At 34.9% G+C, this 10718-nt stretch overlaps 1 long non-coding RNA gene across 1 annotated transcript; it reads right to left on the bottom strand.

Annotated features, from left to right (window-relative positions):
• Positions 1-249: 249 nt before the first annotated feature.
• LOC145676740 (uncharacterized) lies at positions 250-3699 on the bottom strand. Its single transcript, XR_014129452.1, has 2 exons — positions 3202-3699; positions 250-400 (listed from the first exon to the last, which is right to left on the bottom strand). It is a non-coding gene; the product is annotated as an uncharacterized LOC145676740 (long non-coding RNA).
• Positions 3700-10718: the final 7019 nt, after the last annotated feature.

A 10718-nucleotide genomic window follows, 5' to 3' on the forward strand; every position in this document is an offset into this window, starting at 1 on the left:
CACTCATGGACCTCTACTTCTAATCCATCACCCGTTAATAATTATGGCAATTAACTCATTAATAAATTATAATAATACAGCCTAAATTGTTTTTCAATCTTGTCTGATAAGTAATAGATTAATTTGAAATCTTATTCCTCATAAGCATTATCAAACTAATTATCAATACTCAAATTAACAAAATTTAGCTGACTCGGAAATGCAGAATTGATTTTTTTTCTTTTTTACAGATATTGGCGCTCCAAAACATCCATTTAGGCAATAAACAATACAAACATACTACTTACATACAGCTGACAAATTCTGCAATAATTGACAATATCCGAAACCAAACTTATTCATGGACACATACATACATCAATGGTAGTCGCGACAATACACAAAACACGGCATTGCAGGCCTGCAATAGAAATAACAATTACTATTTGATCCAAACAAATAATACACAAACAAATACATAACCAAACTAAAACTGTGGTAAGCGGTAACACTCTGACTGAGATACTCTAAATTAGCCGGATTTTTTTTTTTTTTTTTTATGTTGCATTTACATCTCTTCTCTCTCGATACTTTTTAGTAAGGGCTACATGTGACCTACGAACATCATTAGGGTTAGCATCAGATCTAATTTGAACACTGTTCTGACCCAGGAATTTGACCAATGTGTACGGGCCCTCCCAACGATAAGCCAAGCTCTTATTAAACTTGTCCACCAATGATGACTTAACTTGCGATTTTATTAATAATTTATCCCCCACCTTATAATCAACAGGAATTCTCTTTTTATCATATAACGCCTTCCTCCTCTTCCACGCTAACTCCATATTACGCATCGCCGATGCCCAAATTTCACCTTTATTCTTATCCACAAATATTTTATCCACATTCCACTTAGTGTCAAGAGGGTCACAAACATTATACCCGTATACTATATCCACTGGACTACACTTTAGTTCTGTGTGGATCGAATTATTGAGTGAAAATTCAATTTCGTGTATGCCCTTATCCCACTGTTGTTGTTTATCATGGAAAAATATCTTTAACCCATTTTTCACAGAACGTATGTATCTTTCACTCAAATTCGAAAACGCTGCGTAAGGGGAAATCCTGGTATCTTTGATTCCTTGACTATATAAAAAGTCCGTGAACAATTTAGATACAAAAATAGAGTGACAATCATGGGCGAAAGCATGTATAAACCCATGCCTACACATTAACTTATACATCTTATTTATAATACTTTGGCTGGACAAAACTTTAATAGGTTCCAGATAAACAAAACGTGAACAACCATCTACTATAATTAAACAATAACGTCCTGATTTTGATCTTGTTATCGGCCCAATTACATCTCCATACCAAAGACCGTTTACAGTCTTTTCATATTCTGATACTAGCAACCCCATCTTTTTCTTATTTTCGGCTTTTGCTAATTGGCATTCTTTACAAGTGGTTACGTATTCCTTAATATCTTTCAAGATACCAGGCCATGTATAGCGCGAGGCTAATTTCCCAATCGTACGGCTCACCCCTCCGTGACCACCGGGCAAAATTTGTCCATGATAGAATTCCAACAATACTCTCCATAAATTTTTGGGAACACAAACCTTATAGGGATTCTTATATGCTTTTGTTTTCTTACAAAGTATTCCATTTACCAATTTATAACCTTCTACCTGTTGTTTGCTTTCCAATTTTTTAATTATTTCTGACAAAAAAGGATCTTTATACTGATGCTCCTTAATAGATAAAGATGCATAGGGCATATCCCACATATTTACCATACATAGGTTTTGCATTTCCTCCTCACTAGATTGTACGTTCTCTATCATTTCAAAATCATGGGTGTTATATACTCTAGAAATAAAATCAGATGTTACATTTAAATTTGACGATATGTGCTTAACATCAAAATGAAAGGCAAACAACCTATGCAATAAACTACCATATTTTTTTACACGTTTAATATTCTTGAGGGCATAAGACAAACTTTGATTATCTACTAATAATTCAAATTTATTGTGTAAATAGATTTTAAATCGTTCTAGAGTCTCCACTACTGACATCAATTCAAGCAAATAAATGGGCTTACTATAATCATAAGGACGTAATTTTCGACTGAAATACGCTACAGGTCTCAAGTAGCCTTCCGAATCATACTGTTGGATCACCCCTCCAAGACTTTTTAATGATGAATCGCAACACACTATAAACTTTTGGTTTAAATCGGGTAATTTAAGCACTATGTGGGATTCGAACATTACCTTGATATCATCTAAGGCTTTTTTCTGGGCGGGTCCCCAATGAAATGCCACCTTAGGAGATCTCAATTCATTTATTGGATGCATTATTTCATGAAAACCAGGCACGAACCTTGAGTAATACTGCAAGAATGAACATAAGCGCAACACCCCCCGACGATTTTTGGGTGCTGGTAAGTTTCGTATAATATCTAGGCGAGCAGGATCCATTTCAAATTTATTATATTCAATAATATGACCTAAATAAGAAATTCTGGTTTGAAACATAACACTCTTATCAAGTGACAGCGTAATACCATTCTCACGAAAAATATTCAACACTTTTGTCAACAATTTCTTATGCGAAACAATATCTTTAGAAACCAGTACGACATCATCAAAAAACCACTCCAATCCTTCCTCTTTTAAGGGATACAACAAGTCTGTCATAAGTTTTGACAACAAGTAAGACCCCACAGATAATCCAAAAGGTAAATAACGAAATTGAAAAAGGCCTCTGTGCGTCAAAAACGCAGTATACTGGCGCGAATTCTCAGATATTTTCATTTGTAGATAAGCTTTACGTAGATCGATCACACTAAAGATACGCCCTTGAGATAATTGTGCAATAACATCCTCAATAAGCGGAGTATATTGAGAATTAACCAACAGTCTGTCATTCAAACCTTTGTAATTGACTACTAATCTTCTTCCCCCACTCTTATTTTTAACCAAAAATGCAGGAAAAGCCCAACAACTATTACTTTTTTCAATAATGTTCTGTTCCAACCAATCATCAATAATTTTATCCATCTCCTTCTGTTCACTACGTGAAATCGGATATGCTTTATTTCGAATAGGGGTTTCATCAGTCACTTTTAATTCATACTCAAAGTTTTTAACTGTTCCAATACGATCACTGAAAACGTCAGAATAATTAGCAACCAATTCATTTACATACCTTGGTAAATCAGGATCTTCATTCACCAACTTGGGATCGACCAAAACCTTGGTAGCCTGCCTATTAGGAGTTCTCGTATCCTCTCGTACATTGGATCCATCCCCCTGTGTACCAGACTGCTGAAAATTATGTACCACCGCCCTGGATGTAACTCTGCTGTTTGAACTTGTTTCTGCTTGCATACCATCGCGAGACGCCTGATGTTCCACAAACCATTTAGAAGTCGGTACTTTATGGGACCTGGAATGATTAGTTTCTGCGGCAGAATCATTTTTCAAAAGAGTAGGGGTATTATTTAACCTTATTGGAACTTTAACTTTTCCACCATCTATTATAAATTGTTTCTTGTTAATGTCTATTGCTCCTTTAAAAAAACTAATTCCGTCTATTCCTATAATAAACTTAGGTGATAAGTTTTTATGCAAAAAGAATTTAAGTTTGTAAGTTAAACCACCAATTTTTATCGGTAGAACAACACACTGATCTAAATAAAGCACTTCCTTTCCAATCCCCACTCCACGAAAAGTATCTTTAATATATTGCACTCTCCAGTTAGTGTTTTGCTCCCATTCTTTAAAAGAGTCTATATCACAAAGATTCACTGTACTGCAAGTATCTAAGGCTCCTTCTAACTTTAGTCCCAAAAAATACGCATCGATAAATGTAGCTATAGGTTTCCTATTATCTTCGGTAGACGTTCTATTCATCAAGGCCGCCTGTTGTTTTTGTTGTTGCTTTTTATACATACAATTTATAACCTTATGTTCCCCGCCACAAAAATAACATTTTATTCTCTTTTTACACTCAATAGAAAAATTTGACCCGCACATTTCATCATAGACTAATTTTGATCTTTCATAATTCACATATTTAACAACTTCCTCATAAAGTTCTTGATAAGTTGATGGAATATTATATTTAAAGATTGCGTATCTAATATCTGGTTTCATACCCTGTAAAACATTCACTTTAATACCCTCTTCATTTAGAGTGCCTTGAAACACCACATAAGCATCATAAATATTGCTGATATATTCTAATATATTTTCATTCTTACTCTGAATACGTTCAACAAACAATCTATTTATTTCTCGTAAGCCTAATGGTGTCAACAGAGAAGTTCGTAAGGCACGACATACCTCCAACCAATCATTAACATTGCCCAACAACTTAAGTAATTCTGTATTTAATAACCCAGTAGTTTTTCCAATAGCCAACATCATAATACATTCTAAGGGAAACAACCTCAGTTTATTAATTTTATAAACAGAAAGCAAAAACTGAAAGAGTTCTATATCTTTGCTTCCATCACAAAAGGGTATATTACGAGAAAAATCGTTTAAAGATTTTTGTGCTGAATGAGTTACAAGTTTACTTAAATCTGTTCTCAAAACAGAAGCATTAGTATTGCATGTGAAATTATTTACAACCGATTCTGAAGGAAATATCTGAGTTCCAGCCAAGTGCGAACGAATTGCTCGTATTTGTGCTGATAAGCTACCACCAGCTGTTGGAGGTGAACGGCCTTGACCGCCGACTGCTGTTTGCTCGTGGCCACCTGACACCCCCGGGCGACTAGGCGAAGCCTTAATACAAACGTTATCGCTCTGAATTTTATTGCCACTTGCAATAACAAATGAATCATTTTCTACCATATTATTCTTTCCAGCGTCATTCAAAACGCCAAGATCACTAGTGTGATTTTCCACACTAGGATTTGTCAATTGAGTTTGGTTAATTACTAAAACTCCAGTATCACCATTTTCGAAATGATCAAGTTCAAGACGTAGGTCATGATTAACAGGTCCGGTCGCCATCTTACGAACCACTCGGTGACGCTCAATACAATTCTTATTACTTACTATTTAGCTGTAATGCAACCCTTTTACAAGATAATCCGGCTCTATCTATCACACAACAAGAAATAATAACATATTTTACATTCCCACTCACCAACTGAGATCACAGGTAGCTATTTAGATTTGTAACGTATATCCTGTTTCTAAATATATATTTATATTAGTACTACAATTATTTTGGAAGGATATTAACACGTTACACGCGCACCTGCCTCCGCAAAGACAACTTAAACGTGCACGCTGGAAGGAAGGAGAATTTAATTCCCCCACTAAAAAATAAATTATGGTTATGTTGGTATAGTTCAAGTAACTGAACAAAAGTGGGAACTTATTAAATCCAATAGCTACTAGTAAAAATACTCTCATAGCACGCCAGGTAAACTAAGCTCTACATTAGTCAAATAATAGAGTTAAATCGGATATTATCAACTTTATATCTGTAAACTCGAACAATATAATTAGTTGCCAAATTTTGAGAATACAAAAATAACACAAAATGAATTTAATTTAGATCACAAAATTGAGAACTCAACTATAAAACTCATTATCATTCAAATATCGACCAGCGATAGCAGCATAGAAACAACCACAATGTTAAATGGCGTACTAACTTGCCAAGAGAAATTCTAGAAAATAATTTACTTACAGTAGGTATTCCAGTTATAAACCAAAGCTTTCACAGCAATAAACTCACATATTCACAATTTATCAAATACACTACCAACACTTAATTTAATTTAGAAGCCAATTAGGTTGAAATATATTGAATTTTGACACCAAAGGTAAACGTTTTCCTTCCAATTTGATAGCTACCTGTGATCTGACGATCCCAGGTAGCGCTGCACTTGAACAAACTTATCATTCCAAAAATTACCACCAGAGGTCATTGAGAACCATAGCTTTTCTTGAAATGATTTAAATCTCAAATTAGGATACTATTATTATTACAATTCGGTGCAAAACTTGTTATCTCGTTTTAATAACAGAAAAATCGAGGATAATTATAATTTACAATTATTATTTTCGAAAATTCAAAACCTTGACTATAAATGACATATTACACTTTATATATTCTACACATAGTAAATTTACAAAGTAATCTCACAGTGCTTTCTATTAGCACATACGTGATAACGGGTTTTATTCTAACATGATGTTTTACACTGTCAGATAAATATCACGCGTTCCAAATAAACAAAACAAAAAAAAAAAAATACCCTTTTACTGTATCATGTTCTATGTATTATGTAACATGTTCGGATGACTACCAGTGGTCCTATGATATGGAACACGGAGAAATGAGGAGAGCAGTCGGTTCGGTGCTTCTTCCGACAGTTTTCTGTCTTACTTTTTGTTTCTATACTTATCTGAAGAATTTGTGATTTATAACCAATGGGCATTTTATCTGAAACACCCTGTATAAGATACAAAAACGTTGCATATTTATATGAATTTCTTTTCTTTCTTTTTTTCTGTTTTTTAAGATTTTGGTTATTGCTTCACAAATTGCTAAACAAACTTAAATTTCTACAGTTTAAGAAATAATTATTATTTTATGTCACTATTTTATGTTGATAGGAAATTTAAAAAATAACAAATTTTTTATTTATCAGAAATCAAATGATAATGGAAAGCAACAAAAAGAAAAACTCATGTCAGTTGTATTTTTAAAAGAAAGAGATGGGGGATTTAGGATCTAGATTTTTGGGCTTTCGGCATCTACGGTCATTTAGCCCGTCACGTTTGAGGGATGACGTTCCTCGGCGAGCACACTATCCGGGAAAAGGAAAGGAAGAAAAGATTGGGGAAGGAAGGAATCGGCCTGGGACCTATAAATTAGGTACCAACCCGGCATTTGTCTGGTGTGAATGAGGAAAACCCAGGAAAACCTCATTCAGGGTGGTTGGCCTGAAAAAGTGTTTTTTTTTTTTTTTCACTTTTTCGACCACCGAGTGCCCCAAAAGAAAGAATCTTAACTTCATCCTACTGTATAGATTGTGTAAACTTGCAGCTGGTTTCGAATGCGTCTATGTCGAGTTTTGCTGAATCAGTAACGCCGCTGCGGCCGTCACGAAATAGAGAATTGAGATTATGTAGTTTACAAAGTGAACCTTCATTTTTACAGTAAAAACAACTAGTTAATTTCACACAAATGTTCATTTTCTATCTGATATTGTAGCCAAATATTAGTCGGATTCAGTTCATTTCCTCACTTTTCTAAACATTCTAAACACTTCTCTTTCTCAATTTCAATGAAAGGAAAAAGGGCTTAGCGAAAAGAGTATTTCTGGCCTAATGCTACAAGGCTGTCCGAAAAGTAGTAGGACTGATTTTTCCCACCAAAACATAGTGAAGGAGGAAGATGTTACTGTACTGGTTGGGTGTATTCTCTCACGGTGCAATTTCACACGGTGCCTATTATTGAGCAATTTCGCACGGTCCTGTTTATCGGATTAATCATTCTGCAGGTGTCGTATACTTTCACACGGTCCACTTGTCAATGACGTGATTCATCCTAAAACTGCATTCACGGTAGGGGAAAGGACACAGCAAATATGTAGTAACTAGGAACAGAAAAAAGAGCAAACGTAAGTTAAATACTAGCAATTGCAATTAATACTAAAGAAGGAGAGCTTAGAAAATGTTTCATTTTCACAAAAAAGAGTAATATATAAAGCAACCGGAAATTAAAGTAATTAAAAACAAGACAAAACAATGAGCAAACGAAAGTTATAGTAAAGGAGAAAAAACGACATAATCAATGGGAGATTGAAATAAATAAGTGAAAAATAATTACAAAAACTATTGCAAATTAAAATAAAGACAAAAAAGAATAGCAAATGAAAATAAATAAGAACAGAAAAATAATCAGAAACAAAATAATTAGGAACAGAAGATACAATTATCACAAATTGAAACCAATAAAGAATAAAATAAGCAGTACATCAGAGAATTCAGTCAGGAAGTTTAAAAATCGAAGAAAAATATGTCAGCTCCAGAGCATATTTGTGAAACACACATTAACTCCATACTCCAAGGCGGTTCTAAGAAGAACCTTGTCATCTTGTTATTTTCCGAGTAATAGCACTTCGTTATGGTGAAACTTTCATACTTCTGTACATCGTCAATCCATTTGGTACAATTCATTGCTCATTGGAGATAACTCGCGTTTCTCAAGCATTTTTTAAAGTCTCCGCCATTTCCTTGCCTGTCCAGTACTAATTACAGGACAAATTGCAAGTTGATTTTCTACTCTTTTCTAAGTTAAGACAAAGATGTCACAAAAGTAGCTCATTTCGGTAATAAATTGTAGTCATATGTGTATCGCATTTTGCAATGTTATGTTTCGTTTGCATCGCATTTCTGTGATTTTGAAACGCTGCTTTGGTTACTTCTCAATTAAAAAAAAAATAAGACTGGTTGTATTTTTAACATCCAGCAATACAACTGAACATAATTAATTAACCTTATGAATTACACAGTTTTAACAAGAGGAAAGAGAACACGGCAACTCAGTAGCTGAGCGCTCTCCTCTGGTGCAAAAGGTTCCTGAATCGAACTAAAGCTTTGAGAGTTTGTGGTAGACAACATATAACCCATGGGTTTTTCCGGGTTCTAATTCCTTCTGATTCACATTCCACTAATCAGAGGTGGATTAAGGCTTTTGGGGCTCTGGAGCCGATTATTTCAAGGGGGGCCCTACGTTACGAGTAATTCCAGCTCATAAATTTTCTTTGCTGCCTTCAGCCTCATAGGCTTATCGAAACACCGATAAGTATGTTGTAATATTTTAATGTGCTCCAAGTTTACAATAATTTGTTTAATTACATTTATTATTAACAGTTAAATATCCATATACTGCAGTGTAACACATAAATGCCAAACACAAGCCAAATTGTTCATCGGTCCCTGTAAAAACACTAATATAGTAAAGAAGGTTGGAAAAACCTCGTAGATTTGCTCTAGGTAATGACAGAGATATTTCAAAGGAATTGTCACAAGCTAATAATTTGGTTTGTAATAGAGGCTCAAAATAGCTCACTCCCTCACAATATACGTATTGTGAAGACGCTAGTGGAAGAAGATTTAATTTTAGCGATACCGTGAGCACAACGAGCGGGAAAAAATTAGCATCGGTCTGAAGCCTATAATATAATTATTTGATTGCTATATTTTAGTATTAAAGAGAGGGATTTTTTGGGTCCCACAGCCTGGGCTCCATTGGCTCCGCCCTTAATCCGCACGTGCCACTAATTACTTCCCAACTATTCACTATCACCAATCATCTGTCCCTTTTAGCTCAAGGGCCGCGGTGGCTCAGTGGTAGAGCGTTCACCTCTGGTGCGTGGGGTCCCTGATTCGTTCCCAGCTCGCACCAAGTGAGCATTGTGGTGGACAAACACTGTGTGCGTGGGTTTTCTTGGTGTTCTTCCGTTTCCTCCAACTCTTTTCATTACATGATTTCATTCATTCTCATCATTGCCACCTCCTTTAGCCTACGCGGTATGTCATGGCCGTCCGAAGGAGAGGGGAGGGTGGGGAATGAGCCTTCCTGGCTCACGAAAATATATATACGTAATATAGCAAACCACGAATATTAAACACTAGAAATACCAGACGTAATATACCAACCATGGAGATGACCCCTTATAAAATTTTCTTCGGATGCCCCTGATAACAGTGGGACGTAAAACTGAAGTATTTTTAGCCTGAAAGGGGCGTATTTGCGGGAGGTAATATTGAAATTCTGTTTCATTTCATTTCAATACAAGAAAATAAAAATAAAAATACAATAATAGGATATACGCTCGTTACACTTCAGACTATTCAAGGAAATGAAAATAAACTGCTATGTAGCATGTATATATCTCCGTTAAAGATTTATTTTACAACATTCACAACAGTAATTTGCAAGATAAGTACCATGAATCCATTAATAATACACTGTTAACAATAAAGGTACATGTTGCATTATAGGTTTGTTTATAACCCTGGAAATGGACGCAACATGTAGTACACGAATATATCTCAAAATGACAATCGATGAACATGAATATTTCCTGCCCTAATTCAGTTCGTCGCTCACTCTCTCTATAGGTCAAGGTTAGCTGGGCACAAATTCATCGATTCTCCTCATTCACCTACAGCTGGGAGAACCCTTTTGTCCAGGGAGATTCTCATGACGTCACCACCAGCTGCATGAATGGATCGATCTATTGGATGACACGAAGTTAAACTCTCTTGCGCGCGCAGAATAAAACCTCTAATACATCAAGTGATCTCTTCCTCTTTATTTTATTTTATTTTTTGCAACGTTTTTTTTTCTTAGCTTACTTTTCTATTTGTTACAGTCAGATATTGCAATCTAAGTATCACGCACTTTCATAATAAAAGAGAACGTTGAAATTTTATACAGATACGAAAACCCGATAGCAATACAATACAATTTTTGCTATAGCTTATCATTTTACTATGAAATAAATTATTTATAAATAGTGACCTGAACTTCTTGTTTTATTTTCCCTCAAATTCGGTTTTATTATTATTCTTTTTTAAAACCGAAATTCGGTGTTATTTTTCGCGAAGAAATAATTTTCCGTGGCTCTTACATAAAAGAAGTGATCAGAAAGTAATGTTACAAAGCCTGCAGTGAAACAT

This window comes from Thermobia domestica, unplaced genomic scaffold (assembly GCF_964235325.1).
Source record: "Thermobia domestica unplaced genomic scaffold, izTheDome1.hap1.1 HAP1_SCAFFOLD_320, whole genome shotgun sequence".
NCBI classification, from domain to species: domain Eukaryota; kingdom Metazoa; phylum Arthropoda; class Insecta; order Zygentoma; family Lepismatidae; genus Thermobia; species Thermobia domestica.